This window comes from Polypterus senegalus, chromosome 6 (assembly GCF_016835505.1).
Source record: "Polypterus senegalus isolate Bchr_013 chromosome 6, ASM1683550v1, whole genome shotgun sequence".
NCBI lineage: Eukaryota > Metazoa > Chordata > Cladistia > Polypteriformes > Polypteridae > Polypterus > Polypterus senegalus.
In genome coordinates this window covers 179842253-179857095 of record NC_053159.1, presented here as the reverse complement: position 1 = coordinate 179857095, position 14843 = coordinate 179842253, and the positions used below count along the sequence as shown (strand labels likewise).

General features: G+C 42.7%; 2 long non-coding RNA genes across 3 annotated transcripts in view; one reads left to right on the top strand and one right to left on the bottom strand.

Annotated features, from left to right (window-relative positions):
* Nucleotides 1-14843, top strand: part of LOC120531856 — a 123375-nt gene that overhangs the window by 21635 nt on the left and 86897 nt on the right. For both annotated transcript variants that reach the window (XR_005634175.1, XR_005634174.1), the window contains exon 3: nucleotides 746-858. This is a non-coding gene — a long non-coding RNA (uncharacterized LOC120531856). The remainder of the gene's footprint in view (nucleotides 1-745; nucleotides 859-14843) is intronic.
* Nucleotides 10355-13470, bottom strand: LOC120531855. Its single transcript, XR_005634173.1, has 3 exons — nucleotides 13424-13470; nucleotides 13037-13157; nucleotides 10355-12233 (listed from the first exon to the last, which is right to left on the bottom strand). It is a non-coding gene; the product is annotated as an uncharacterized LOC120531855 (long non-coding RNA).

The following is a 14843-nucleotide window of genomic DNA, read 5'->3' as shown; positions in this document are numbered from 1 at the left end:
CCTGTGCAACCAAACTCTGTAGGGTCCTGGTATGGCCTCGTGCTACCAGTAGTGACACTGACCATAGACAAATGTAAAATGAGTGACAAAGCAGATGAGGCGGGAAAAATGTCAGTGGCCTCCATCTGTTAACCCATTCATTCCTCATTTTTGCCCGTCTAGTGCACCAAAGCAGCTAAAACTGATGAAGAAGCCCCTCTGCTACTTAACCGACCAGATCAATAGCCCACAAGTTTCATTGCCTTGATGCTATACTCAGATTAAAACGTGGGTCCTTTAAGTTTTTTGGAGCAGTTTATAATTGATAGATGGCTAGATCATATAACAAATAGACTGATGTGAAGGGCAGTATATAATAGATGTGAAATACAGTACACAATATTCAAGAAGGCACCGAGGATAGGCGCTGAAGGTACATGTAGGACAATACATTTTTAAATGTATTCAATTACCTGCTTGTATGACTACACTTGCATGTGATAAAATTAAGTCAAATGCGTTAGTAACGGTAAGAATTTGAATCAAATGAAAACCTGCCACCACTGAGACTCCCATGTTGAAGCTGTTCCAGTACAAGCGACACATCAGATGCTATTTTGCTTTTTTCCGAGAAAATTATTCACGTCATTTTGCTCAGTTTGTTAATTGGCAGCTAATTAATGAAAGAAAAAAGTTTAGATTTGAGAATCTTAAAAAATAAAAAAGAAAGACTCGATTACAATAACAAAGTGTCTTCTCTTCGTAGATCTCATTAACTGCTGATTAAGAAAGAGGCTGGAATGAAAGCTGCAGCCACGATGACCCTCCAGTATCTGAACCTGACTCCCCGTCCTGGACCGTGTGCCCCCCATGTGTGAGGTAAGGACTCCAAATTCAGACGTAGACCGAAATGTATGGAACGTGTACGATTTTAGACGATGACATGACATTCTTAAACCTCCACTGTGAAACCAGGCCTGGCTATTATTACAGATGAGCTAGGGGTTCCAGGGAAATTGAATTTGCAAGAAAGAAACAGGAAACGACCAGTAAAATTCACTCCATTGACCCATAAAGACAAGGGGTTTAGTATCTCAAAAGCTCTGTCTTCTCTTGCACTTTCATCTCACCTGCAACCAAGCAGCAGTGCCGAAGCAGGGACTACAAATTCCATCAGGCTGGCAGAAGGAGTGCACTGGGACTGATGGGAGGAAGTTTCAATGGTGGGAGCTCATGTAAGACCACAGGCACAGCATTTTGTTGTTGTCCCAAAAAAAATAAAAAGTTAACTTGGTATAACAATTTCATTTGCGCGCAGGATTACAACTTTGGTCTAAGAGTGCACCGTTTAGTCTCTCCACGACTTCGATTTGGCCATGTTGTATTTCCAAAAGACAGTTTTTTTTATTGTCATATATTTAATTCTGGAGCCTTTTATTAGAAATTTACAAGCGAATGAGTCGTAAGGTGTTGCCAAACCCTGAAGGGGAATTGTACATCTATTTCCACCCCTAAAAAAAAAACCTTTCTAGTGAGTTTCACGATTGTAAAATCAAACAAAAAACTAATTTTAGAACGAATGTCACAAAGCTATGTGCAAAGTGAGACATGGCTGTTGTATTTTATTATGTTTTATTTAGGGCTGGGAAAGGATTAAAAAAAATGAACTAATTAATTGCATAAATGTATTGTGATGGATGGCCTGGGTCATTACCCAGCTGGGTGGAAGGACTGAGGAAGAGACCACATTTGGGTCATTATCTTCCTCGAGACACTAGAGGGCAGCCCCCCTGGGTTGCTACAGCACCATGGATCCCTACAGGGCATGTCGGGAGTTGTAGTTTGGAGCAGCCCTGCTGGGCTTTGTGGGCGCTGTCAGGGGGTGCTACAGCTGAGCATCACTTCCACCCCCTGGAAGTGCAGTTGGAAGAAGGTCAAGAAACACCCAGAGCACTTCTGGGTGTGCTATAAAAAGAGCCACCTCACCACTAGTCGGGGAGCCGGAGTCGAGACAAAGCTTTGTGAGGAGAAGTGGAGGCGACAGAGAAAGAGAGAAGATGAGACAAGGAGGGAAGAAAGAAAAGGTCTGAGTAACTGTGCTAGTTGGTGCTTTACACTGTGCTATGAAGTGGGGAGCAACAGAAAAGCGCCCCCCCACTTAAATAAAGGCGTTGTTTGGCAATCCTTGTGTCTCAGCCTGTCTGTGTCGGGGGCACGTCCCCTGGAGGTCCGCAGTATGTAATTAATCGCCTCTGACATTAAGACATGTAATTATAAAACTAATAAATAAATCATGAAGTGATCATTTATGTCATATTTTATGATTATCATTGAACCCCAGTGGCCCCCTACTGGAGTGGCTTTTCCGTCATCCACATTCAATCCTGCTGAGAAGCATCCTGCTGCAGCAAGGACAGTTTTTAGCCTCTGGACAGATCCGTGCACCTTGGATTACACGAGCACAAGCATTCATTCTGGAAGTTTATGCCAAAGTTGTCCTTGCATAAACTTTCAATCACCATTAGTATTCTCGACACAAAAATTGACCTTTATCTCTTTTTACTTTCTCGTATAAGGAAAGTATTGGAATCGCCCAAAAATTCCATCACGGGATTTTGATGAATCTCGACATGTGAATTTCCCCTTGGGATTAATAAAGTATCTATCTATCTATCTATTAGTGTATTTCCTGTCTATCTATCTATCTATCTATCTATCTATCTATCTATCTATCTATCTATCTATCTATCTATCTATCTATCTATCTATCTATCTATCTATCTATCTATCTATCTATCTATCTATCTATTAGTGTATTTCCTGTCTATCTATCTATCTATCTATTATATAGTGCATTTCATATCTATCTATCTATCTATCTATTAGTGTATTTCCTGTCTATCTATCTATCTATCTATTATATAGTGCATTTCATATCTATCTATCTATCTATCTATCTATCTATCTATCTATTAGTGTATTTCTTGTCTATCTATCTATCTATCTATTAGTGTATTTCCTGTCTGTCTATCTATCTATCTATTGCTCTCTCTCTCTCTCTTACATTTTAGACCACCCTGAGTCAGAAAATACCATTTTTGCAATTGTGTGTGTGTGTGTGCGTGTAAACATGATAACCTGAGTACGCTTCCACTTAGGTCAACCAAATTTTTCCTACAAGTATTAGGCACAAAATGTAGATTTTGATCAACTTTTGAGCTATTTCTGCTAATGGGAAGTCCTACAGACGACCTCCGAAATTCATGGGGGTTACGTTCCTAGAGCACCCGCGAATTGTGAAAAACCGCAAATTTTGGATGTGGTCAGAAAAATGCCTATTTTTATAGTTAATAAAAATATGTCCCCAAAACACTTTAATTTCATTTCTAACTCAGCTTAATACATTACCCTAAAAAAAAGAATGTAAAGGTAAACCCGTATACTGTACAGTCCTGTACTGCTGTGTCTCCCGCAGTGCTAGAATGTCAAATACCGATGTTACCGCTATATGTACTGTAATTCACGCAGGTGTGTTTTCTTTGGTATGTGCTGTTGTTTTCTTTGGTATAAGTAGGGTAAATATGTAATAATTTCATTTAATAAAAATACAGTAAAATGTACAGGTACTCACCAATAATGAATGATATTGATTGAAGATGATGATGATGATGATGAATTAGCTGTGCAGTACGATGAAGGTATGTAATGAAGCAAAGCAGAGGATTTACAGCTCCTCGGGCGGCTACTGCAGCATAACTTTTTAGTTCTGGGAGCAAATCCAGTAGCTCAGCCTTCTCCTGGAGTGTCTTAATCTTTTCTCAACACTTAGGTTCATTGCCAGAAGCCTTAGTAGATGCAGAGTGTGTGGGTGGCATCTTAGGACTTTAAGAAGAACAAAACGAAAAACATGAGGATGCTCAGCGAAATACTCGAGAGAGCAACACGCGGTAAACTGTTATGATGCGGGAATGCTGGGCTGCATTTGCCGGAGATGCGTCACAGAGCAGCAGCCAATCAGCAGCAAGGAGAAATGAATAACGCTCTCGGATTGGCTACTTTCACCATCACAAGCCGATTTTCCCTCGACGGTTACTTTGTGTTCTCTCTACAAGACAGTATTGCCACGAAACAACCCATAAAAAAATTGTGGAGGATATTTGCGGTTACCGCTAACAATTATTAGTTAGGTTCTAAGGAAAAATCTGCGAACGACTGAGACTGCGAAGTCACGGTTCAGTCATGCAGCTGCAGAGCCCGATTTATTCAGTCAGTCAGTCATTGTCCAACCCACTATATCCTAACACAGGGTTCACGGGGGTCTGCTGGAGTCATTCCTTGCATACACAGGGTGCAAGTCAGGAACAAATCCCGGGCAGGGTGCCAGCCCATCGCAGGGCACACCAAGCACACAGCAGGGACAATTTAGGATCGCCAATGCACCTAACCTCCATGTCTTTGGACTGTGGGAGGAAATCCATGCAGACACAGGGAGGACATGCAAATTCCACTCAGGGAGGACCCTGGAAGCGAACCAGGGGCTCCAGCGCTACCCACTGCGCCACCGTGCCACCCCCGATTTATTCAACTTTACTTTTATAATAATAGTACAATATATTATTTATTTCATTTGATTTGTTGTTGATGGTTCTTTAATGTACATAACATAATCATTGCCTTGCAGTTTACTCCCCAAATGTCCATCCCCATATCTGAGTATATGAGAAAGTCGTTTTTTTTTTTTTACCTTTATTTTTGAATTTCCCTGTGAGAGTAGTGAAGTTTTATCAAATCTAATAAAGTTAGAGATTTTCTTATTGCAGGGAATAATACAACAGCAAATACCCTGCAATATGTTAATTTACCTTTGAAGTAGACACTGGAGGTCTTACTTTTGAGTGTTAGTTTAAAAACACGAAGTTCGTAACCCTTGAATTGTACGACCTTTATAACACCATCCCGTCATGTTTAAGGAAACGTTTAGTTCCAAGGCTCAATAACGGCTGAGATTGCTGAAGAGTGGGCGGAGTCTAAAGAGAATGCTGGCGACAGGGGCGTCGTCTTACGGGCCTCAGAGTGTCTGACATCACTGAATGAGCTGAGGCTTCAGAGTGTCTTGTCTGCAGCTGTCATCTTGCTAGCTTAATTGGTGACCTGCAACACACATGAGTGTGCCCTGTGATGGACGGGTGCCCACTCCAGTGCTGCCAGGGAGCCCAGCCTGTGACCCCGAGTGGGATTAAACAAGTTTGAGAATGGTACAATATGTTATGAAAGAGATAATAAGATATTGAATATAATGGCAGAGCGGGCGTAGATCTGGAAAGGACATTTCCTGGAGAGTTGTGGTGGTTACTCGTCATCACCACCCGCCTCCAGACGGTGCTCAGAAACGATTAAGGAGGATAATAGGAGGTTAGACTATATAGCGCCTTTGAGAGCAAGACAAGAGTCATGACACTTCACTTGTCAGGTCTCAAGCCACATACCAGGGGGTCCTTTTTGTCTCCTTGTCATAACAAAGACAGCAATGCCGAAAAAGTCCAGAGGAGAGCGACTGATGTCAGGACGGCGGAGTTTGAGCGGCTGAAGGAGTCGAGTCTTTACAGTTAAAATTATGATACGGCATGAGAGAAATGCTTCAAGGTGTCGGGGGAATCAGCGTGGGGGGGACGCCATCTGCTACTCTAAAATGAGTTCTTCAGCAACAACACAGGGGCGCAGATGGAAGCTACTAAAGAGGGAATTTCAAACAAAACATGAGGAACTGTTTCTTCACAGAGAGGACCGTAAATACATAAAAACAAATTCTAAATCACCTTGGGAGACTTCACATCTCTGCTTGGCTGAGTTTCGGAAACACAAGATGAACAGAAACAGACAAACTACACTCCGGAGGAAGTGTGAAAACTTTTCTGATGATGCCATGACAGACTGCACTAAAATGGGACTCTTTAACATTAAGGCCTCTTGCGACATTTCATTTGTTTTTAGGTTTTTCTAAATAGCTGGTTAAAGACGCTGAAGGCCTTGTCAGTTCATATTCTCGTTGCTAAGGACAGTTGGGAGTCTGACTCGTCCATCTAGTGGTCCTACTTGTTCCAGTTTAGCAGCTTGCAGGGCCGAAGTTGATCTGTATGGCATTTCGGGGGGGTTGGGGGGGCAGTGGTGGGGCTTCCCTGTCAGTTATAGGAGTCACACAAGTCACCAAAGAGACTGACAGACACATCTGAGATGGAGAAGAACACGAGAAGAACACACAGAAGGCGATAGAATGGGGGGCTCTGGAGCTGTCAGAGAGCAGAAACAAAAGACCACCAGCTTGGAGGGTTGAACTGAAAAGTTAGAAAAAAATGTCTGTCTACAGTATCTATCATATAGTGCCTTTCATATCTATCTATCTATCTATCTATCTATCTATCTATCTATCTATCTATCTATCTATCTATCTATCATATAGTGCCTTTCATATCTATCTATCTATCTATCTATCTATCTATCTATCTATCTATCTATCTATCTATCTATCTATCTATCTATCTATCTATCTATCTATCTATCTATCCAGAAGTCTCTGATGTTGCTCCTGGTATCTGTTGATGCCATTCTCCTAATATTGGCATCAAAACCCTGAGTGGTCGGAGCACCACCTAAACCACTTCACCTTTCTCCTTTCCCGTCCTCTCTGCTTCCCATCTCAGCCTTGGTATTTCTCCACCTTCTCATATTTCCTTTTTTTCTGATCTTGCTATCATTTGGAACTTCTATATTTATTACCACGTCATTTCCTAACCCGCTTATTCCAGATGAGTGTCACTGGGGGTGCTTGAGCCCCTCCTAGGCAGCACAGAGCACAAGGCAAGTACAAACCCCTGCCCTTCTTTAATCTCCTTATCCAAGTCGTGTGTCTGGTGGGTTGGCCAGTACGTTTGTCTGTGTCAATGCTGGACGTCCAGAGTATTTTTGCTCTCTTATTCCGAGCCCCCCTTTTTGCTGCTCTGGGCAGTGTTCTGTTGGGAAACCTTGAGTTCTGGCCTTCAAATGGCAGTAATCCTAACATTTGTTTGTTGGAAGAAAATCAATTTGAAAAAAAAAAAAAAACCCAGACAGGCATGTGGATAAACTGCAGAGTTCACAAAGATAGATAAATAGATGTGTGAAAGGCACTATATAACAGATAGATAGATATGTAAAAGGCACTATATAATAGGTAGATATGTGAAAGGCACCATACTGTATAATAGATAGGTCTGCACCCCCAGGAAAATTGTTGCCCTTCTTCTTCTCCCTCTTCATCTTCCTCACTTCTATGTGTCGATGTGCCTTATCAGTCTTCTCCACACAGCTCAGTCCTGCACCTCCTCACCAGTTAAGCCCCTTTTTCCTTCAGATGTTCTTTTTCTTTATCCATCCACCTCTGCTTTTCTTCCCTCACTTTCTTTTCTCCGTACTTCCCCTTTTTTGCCCACATCTTCATTGTCTCTCCTCCTCCTCACATGTCCATAACCACCTCAGTCTACGTTCCTGTACCTTCTTAGATGTCTCTTCATCTTTTGATGTTTCCCAAAGCTGAACTGGCTCGCTCAGACTGTGAGATAGGTAAGTAGCAGCTATTGATGCCAAGCCTTATTAGTTTTTTTTTTCTGTAGTGGTTTTCCATAATGGACCCCACGACTCAGCACTGGACACTCAGGAATTGTGGATTTCTATAATGAGAGCCGTCGGAGTTGAATTGACTTGCATGTGTCCTGCACTAAATGGTGCAGATGATTTGATATTGTCACTTTCCAAAGTGATCCCCACCATTCGGTGACTGGACTGTCCTGTACGATGTCTCGGTAACACACTCATGTGGATGGGTCTGGCACCCTTGTGATGGACGGTCCTGCGCCGACGGTGACTTTGTGAAGGCCTAAGTCGGTGTGTTCAATGATTCGGTAACATTTACATTTATTTGCTTAGCAGACTTTTTATCCAAAGCAACTTACAAAAGGGGTCAATATAATTGAGTGAACATCAGCCCTGGGGGACTGTTTGGGAACAAGTGTGACAGGCCAAGGTGACAAAATGGATCTCCACAAGTTAAAAGCTTTAAACCAAACTAATTCATCTTTCATTGGTTCGAAGAACCTGCCAACACCATTAAGAAATTCCACAGAAATCCACAGAGCTGAAACAACCTCCAATGCTTCACAAAGACTTTGAGGGAGTCAGCGGTTTGGATGGAGGTGGGCTTCTTGTCCCACCAGCCAGGAGCTACACATGAAAAGAGTCTGGACTGAGATTTGATACCATGCAGAGGTGGCATCATCAGACCTGACTGGGTGAGAAAGAAGACCTAAACTCACCAAATCGCATGTAAATATCAAAAAATACACGCAGGACGAGGGCATGTAATTGAAAACCCCAAGGAGCGAATGTTTTCTTCCAGATGAAGTTTTGGACTGAAAATGTGGACCTCAACATTCCATTCCATCATACCACCCTTATATAGTGCCTTTCGGAGATGTGCACCATCACAAAGTCTACTCACAGAGGGGCTGATGTGTAGACCACCTAGTATATTCCCCCAGATCTGATACTGATGGCATGTGCCATGGCAGAAGCCAGTGGTGGGTTTAGGTACGGGCAGTAGTCCAGGGTGGCATGGGGCACCCACACCAAAAAAAAAAATCAGAATGGTGAACTGAGCCTGGGCTGGTCAGTCCATTAGGGGCACTGCTTATGACAGTTTAGGGGTCAGATGCCACATGCTTCAGAGGGGCACAAGGACGTTGAAGCTTAATACTGACTACTCACTACATACACCGAGAGGCGCCGCCTATAGAACTGTAAATAGGGCTTCGACAGGCCCTGGCAGAACCGGTGACTCGGATGCAGAGTCCCGTTTATGACAACGTGAAGGGCAATGAAGACCAACGAAGAAAAAAAAAGGTGACATTACTGTGGTTGGGTGTCATCGTTTCCAGTGAAAGTGAGGGTCTTTACAGCGTCGGACTAGAGTTGACACGCTCGGCATTAACTCTTGCTGCGTGCTTGTCATTGCTGACAATCACCGACGAGGAAGACGACGCGTCCGATTTGCACGCGCGGTTTGTCACTTTGTTTGCTTAGCCTCGTTGTGGGTGTCGCGCTTCTGTCACTCTGCTACTTGGCCGAGACGTTAGCGAGTCTGCGGATTCTTTGACTAAACTTGTGTCCACTACGTCGCTCACTTTTGTTACAATTTAACGTGCAGCTTGTGAAGATCATCTCGGGGAAGTGCGCGGTTTTTTGAAAGCACAGATTCACAATACTGGTAAACGTACGCCCCATGATGGATCTGCCGGTAAGGATTCTAGCTCTGTCCCTGAAACTGGAGGACGCGGGTTCAATAATGGATGGATGAAGCACTTCAAAGCGTCTCGTGGGGTATCTCACAAATAGCCAAGAATCTCAAGGGGGGCAATAATGAAAAAATAATCACACGCCGAGTTTATTTGTTTAGTTCATTTGTGACCCATCAATCCATCTAGTCATGATGTCAATCGACATCAGCGGTACTGGGCGCAAGTCTAGAGAGTCCCAACAGCGGACCGCCGATTAACAACATAACGTGCATGACATCTGGTATCAGTCGAACAAATTTAAATGAATAGATGTGTATAAGATCTGGGAATCATTTGGACAAAATTAAATACATAATACGAAAATAATCAAAAGTACTGAGAAATCCAGTGGCGGCTGCTGAATAAAAAAATTCGGTGGGAGCTCAGTTCGGGGGTGGGAGACAAACTCAAGCAACACTTACATATTATATAGCGCCTTTCATATTTATCTGTCTGTCTCTCTATTGTACTGTGCCTCTATCTATCTATCTATCTATCTATAATATAGTGCCTTTCATATCTATCTATCATATAGCACCTTTCATATCTATCATATAGCACCTTTCATATCTATCTATCTATTATATAGCGCCTTTCATATCTATCATAAAGGGCCTTTCATATCTATCTATCTATCTATCTATCTATCTATCTATCTATCTATCTATCTATCTATCTATCTATCTATCTATCTATCTATCTATCTATCTGGTCACTGCACATGCCCTTGTGGTCCCCATCATAGTGTCTATGCACACCTTGGCCTGTCCAGTACAATTACATTTAATTTCTTGGCAGACACTTTTGTCCAAAGCGACTTATAAAACAGGTAAACATAATCGAGTAACATTAGGCTAGGGCCTGTTCCTTCAGCAAGTGTAGCTGGACAGGTAACAAAAGTTGATTGCCACAAGTGAAAAAATGTAATAACTAATATATTTCAATCATAGATTACAATCAATAAAGCAACTAATCTTAATCTAACAACAAATAAAAACAACAATGTAAAATATCACAGAGCAAAGTTTTTTTTTCTTCTATCATATAACAGATGCATTTTCAATTGCTTCTTGAATACAATAAGGGAATCAGCAGTATGGATGGTGGTGGGTAGCACATTTCGTCATCTAGGAACTCCACAGGATAAGAGTCTGGATTAATACCATTGCAGAGGCAGCATCGCCAGATGCTATTCCCTGGAAGACCTGAGTGGGTGAGGAGTATAGGACTTCATTAGTGTCTCCATATACTCAGGTGCTGACCCATTAACTACTCTGTAGGCAAGCATCAGGGATTTGAACTTAATGTGTGCTGCTACAGGGTGTCAGTGTAGCAACCTGAAGAGAGGGGGGGCATGTGCTCGTCACAGCTGGTTAAATACAAGACAGACTATTGCATTCTGGATCATTTTCAGTGGCTTGATAGCATGCGCAGGTACTTCTGCTAGAAGTGAGTTGCAGTAGTTTAAGACGTGACAAGACCAAAGCCTGGACCAGAAGTCGTATCCCATACACTGTCAGATAAAGTCTTATCTTGTGGACGTTTTATAGCATGAAACTGCAAGAATGAGAAGTAGTAGAAATGTGCTCAGAAAACGTTAGCTGCTCTTCAATCACTACCGCAAGGTTGAGTACTGACTTGGCAGGTGTTAGTAACAGTGAGCCAAGCTTTACAGAGATGGGGAGTTGAACAGACTGGCTGGGCAGGATCATAAGAAACTCAGTTTTTGCCTGTTTGAACTGTAGATGGTGGTCTTTCATCCAGGTTGAGATATCAGTAAGACATGCAGAGACTCCGGATAGAATGACAGGCACAGCTGTGTATCATCACTAGCACTGATAAGAGAAAACATGGGATTGGTAGAGTAGAGGACCCAGCACCTGTCCTTGGGGTACACCTGTACATGTCTTATGCTCCCTTGACTACTTTCCTCACTAGGACACACTGTAGGATCTGCCTGAGATATAGGACTCAAACCATCTGAGAACAGTCCCAGTGATGCCAGGGTCAGAGAAGATGGATAGAAGGATGTCATGGTTGACTTTGTCGAAGGCGGAGGAGAGATCTAACAGGATCAGGATCGATAACATGTTAGTAGCTCTAGCAAGTCGTTGCTGGACAACCACAGTTAGAAGAGCCATCTTAGTCAAATGGTTCCTCTTGAAGCCGGACTGGTTGGTATCAAGCAATCCATTCTGTACAAGGAAGGAAGAAACCTGCTTAGAAACAGCATGTTGAAGTGTTTTGGAAAGAAAGAAAAGGAGAGAGACAGGCCTGTAATTGCTAACTTACGATGGATCGAGTATTGCTTTTTTCGAAAAGTGGGGTTATTAGGGTGTGTTTAAAGATTGGAAGGAAATGTGACTAAGCTGATTCAGATGTTAATGATGTATGTAATTACAGAAATGAGTGAGGGGGTGGGGCCAAAAGGAACTGTGAGGGAATGGGGTCAAGTGGTCAGGTAGTGGGGTGATTGGAGAGGAGGTCGGAAATATCAGTTGCAGAGAGTGTAGAGAATGTGGGGAATGTTGGGAGATGCTTGGAAGGAGGCATAATGGGTGGCAGCAAGGGCAAGAACTGGCTGGTTATAGAAACCTCGCTATCCTGAAAACAAAGTAATCAGCAGCCAGGGGAGTTGGGGAAGGAGGGTTAAGAAGGGAGGTGAAAGGAGATGGAATGTGTATTGGTGGTTCTGTTAATTCTAGTCTGGTAGAACCTTCCCTTAACATTGATGGTAGCAGAAAAAAAAGATGCAAGAGGGAACTGATACTTAGCCAGCTCTGTCAGAGCTTTGGACTTCCTTCATTTCCTTTTGGCTGTCCTGATCTCGGTCTGTTGATTGCGGAGTGCTTTGGAAAGCCAGGTACAGGAGGTCTTCCTCTTGCAGGCCTGTAAGACAAAGGACAAACAATATCAAGACAAGAGGACAGAGTCAAGCATAGGGTTTCTGTGGCAGTGTTTCGAGGGAGGAGAACTGGCCAGAAATGCATGGGAGAGACGAAGCAGAGCTGTTGGAGGAAGGTTACAGTTACGGGGAGAAGAGTGAGAAGAGGGAAGTAACAGAGAGAGAGAACTGAATGGAAAAAGGGGTGAGACGTGTGTAGAAGAGTGACAGGACCAGACCCGTAGGACTAAACCAGGCTATAATGGATTACACCCTTTCCGCCATGCTGCCAGCCTTGCTAGTTCTACTGGGCTCCATCAGACATCCATAGTCCGCTTGTTCTTCCCATTAGTTGCCCTGTAGATCTCACATGCAATGGAAAATCCTGGTGACTGCCAGTTTTTCGAAACTGAGTTTTAGTTTTTCGAGTTCCCAGGTCTTTCCTGATGTTATACGGTAGTGGTGATACACAAATATGTCTTCATTCCAGTCATAGCACGATGGAAGGAGCTCATATGGACACAGTATTATACAAACTTCAAGTCAAAAACCTGGCAAGTACACCGACCGATCGGGAAAGACCGCCTACCAATGAAAACATTGCATTACGATCACGTGATTTAAATGCTGTGACTGTGTGATTTAAAAAACACAACATGGTGTACGTGAAGCTGAGGAAAAATGAAATCTAGAGATTGTTAATTATAGGGGCAACATCGTTGAAAATGTGACATGCTTGGTTTTTCCATTGTTGGTGAACGATGTGGCTAAGAAAAGGCGCACCTGCCACCCAAACTTTATACTACACCTGTCTCTAAATTGCCCGGTCCTCTGCCAACTTGCCCAGTTCCCCATTCTGTCAAAGCTCGCACCATAATGTCCGCACCACCACCTCTGTAATCTTCCAATGACGTGCACTTCAGTCTGTCCTGCAACAACAACAACATTTATTTCTATAGCACACTTTCATACAAATAATGGAGTTCAAAGTGTTTTACATGATGAAAAAAAGACAAAGTAAGAATTAAAATCAGAGAACACTAATAAACATAGAATAAAAGTAAGGTCCGATGGTCAGGGAGGACAGAAAAAACAAAACAAAAAAAAAAACTCCAGACGGCTGGAGAAAAAAATAAAATCTGCAGGGGTTCAGAGGTCACAAGACCACCCAGCCAGCCCCCTCTGGGCATTCTACCTGACATCAATGACCTCAATCAGCCCTCATGGTATTCAGGGTAGGACTTGATAGTGATGGTCACGTGGACTTCTGGCCTTTAATCCATCAATGTAGGGACATCACGGTGCTTTGATCAGGTAGTGATGGCGCAGGTCGCCACCACAGAAAACCTGAAAAAGAACAGCAGAGAGAGTAGGGGTTAGTACGGATAGTGGAGCCACCGTGAATAATAATGATAATTAATTGAATATACAGAGTATCAGGATTAAATTAAATGAAGTTATGAGAAGGCCATGTTAAAGTAATGTGTTTTCAGCCGTGTTTTAAATTGCTCTACTGTATCAGCCTGGCGAATTCCTATTGGCAGGCTATTCCAGATTTTAGGTGCATAACAACAGAAGGCCGCCCGCCTCACCACTTCTTTTAAGTTTTGTTCTTGGAATTCTAAGGAGACACTCATTTGAAGATCTGAGGTTACGATTTGGAATATAAGATGTCAGACACTCTGATATATAAGATGGAGTGAGATTATTTAAGGCTTTATAAACCATAAGCAGAATTTTAAAGTCAATTCTGAATGGCACAGGTAACCAGTGTAGTGATGCTAAGACTGGTGTGATGTGCTCGGATTTTCTTTTCCTAGTTAGGATTCTAGCAGCTGCATTCTGCACTCGTTGTAATCGATTGATGTCTTTTTTGGGTGGTCCTGAGAGGAGTGCGTTACAGTAATCTAGTCGACTGACACATCCATAGCAAAAGTCCAATCCAAATCTTATTCTGCCTCAGCTGAGTGCCCAGTCCTAGTTCATTCCCAGTATAACCCATCAATCCACATCATACAATCACCAGTCCTCTGATTCATCTCAAGTCTTGCATGCCAGTTTATTGTTTAGCACACCCACCCTCATTTTATTCTGCACTTGCTGTCAGTCTGGAAGAAAATCTCCTCTTCACAGTAGAAACTGACGCCTGCTCTTCTCGGCCTGCACTGTTAAACTGTTGACCTGCAAGGCGCCTGTGATCACACAAGCTGGTGACCCTCAGAAACTCGTCTTCTGATTGGCTAGCGACTTGGGGTCTGCCAGATCTCGTTCTATCAGAGTTTCTTCCAGTTTCCAGTTGCCTTTCGATTGTGTAGGATGCCACTGGACTCACTAACACTTTGATTTTTTTTTTATTTTTTTGTAATTTATCTCCTACACTTCTAAGAGTAATAATGCTCAGTCTCATTTCATTTGTTCCGTAATAATAATAATACATTTTATTTATATAGCGGCTTTCCCATGTTGCTGTTTTCTTGCCATTATCACTAGAATTTACATCTTTCTACAGTGTAATATTGTCCAAGTTGTACTTCGGAGGGTGTAGTGACACACATTCTGTCCAAACTCTGCTTTAGGACACACAGAGGGGTTTTAAGTAATCAACACAAGTTGGG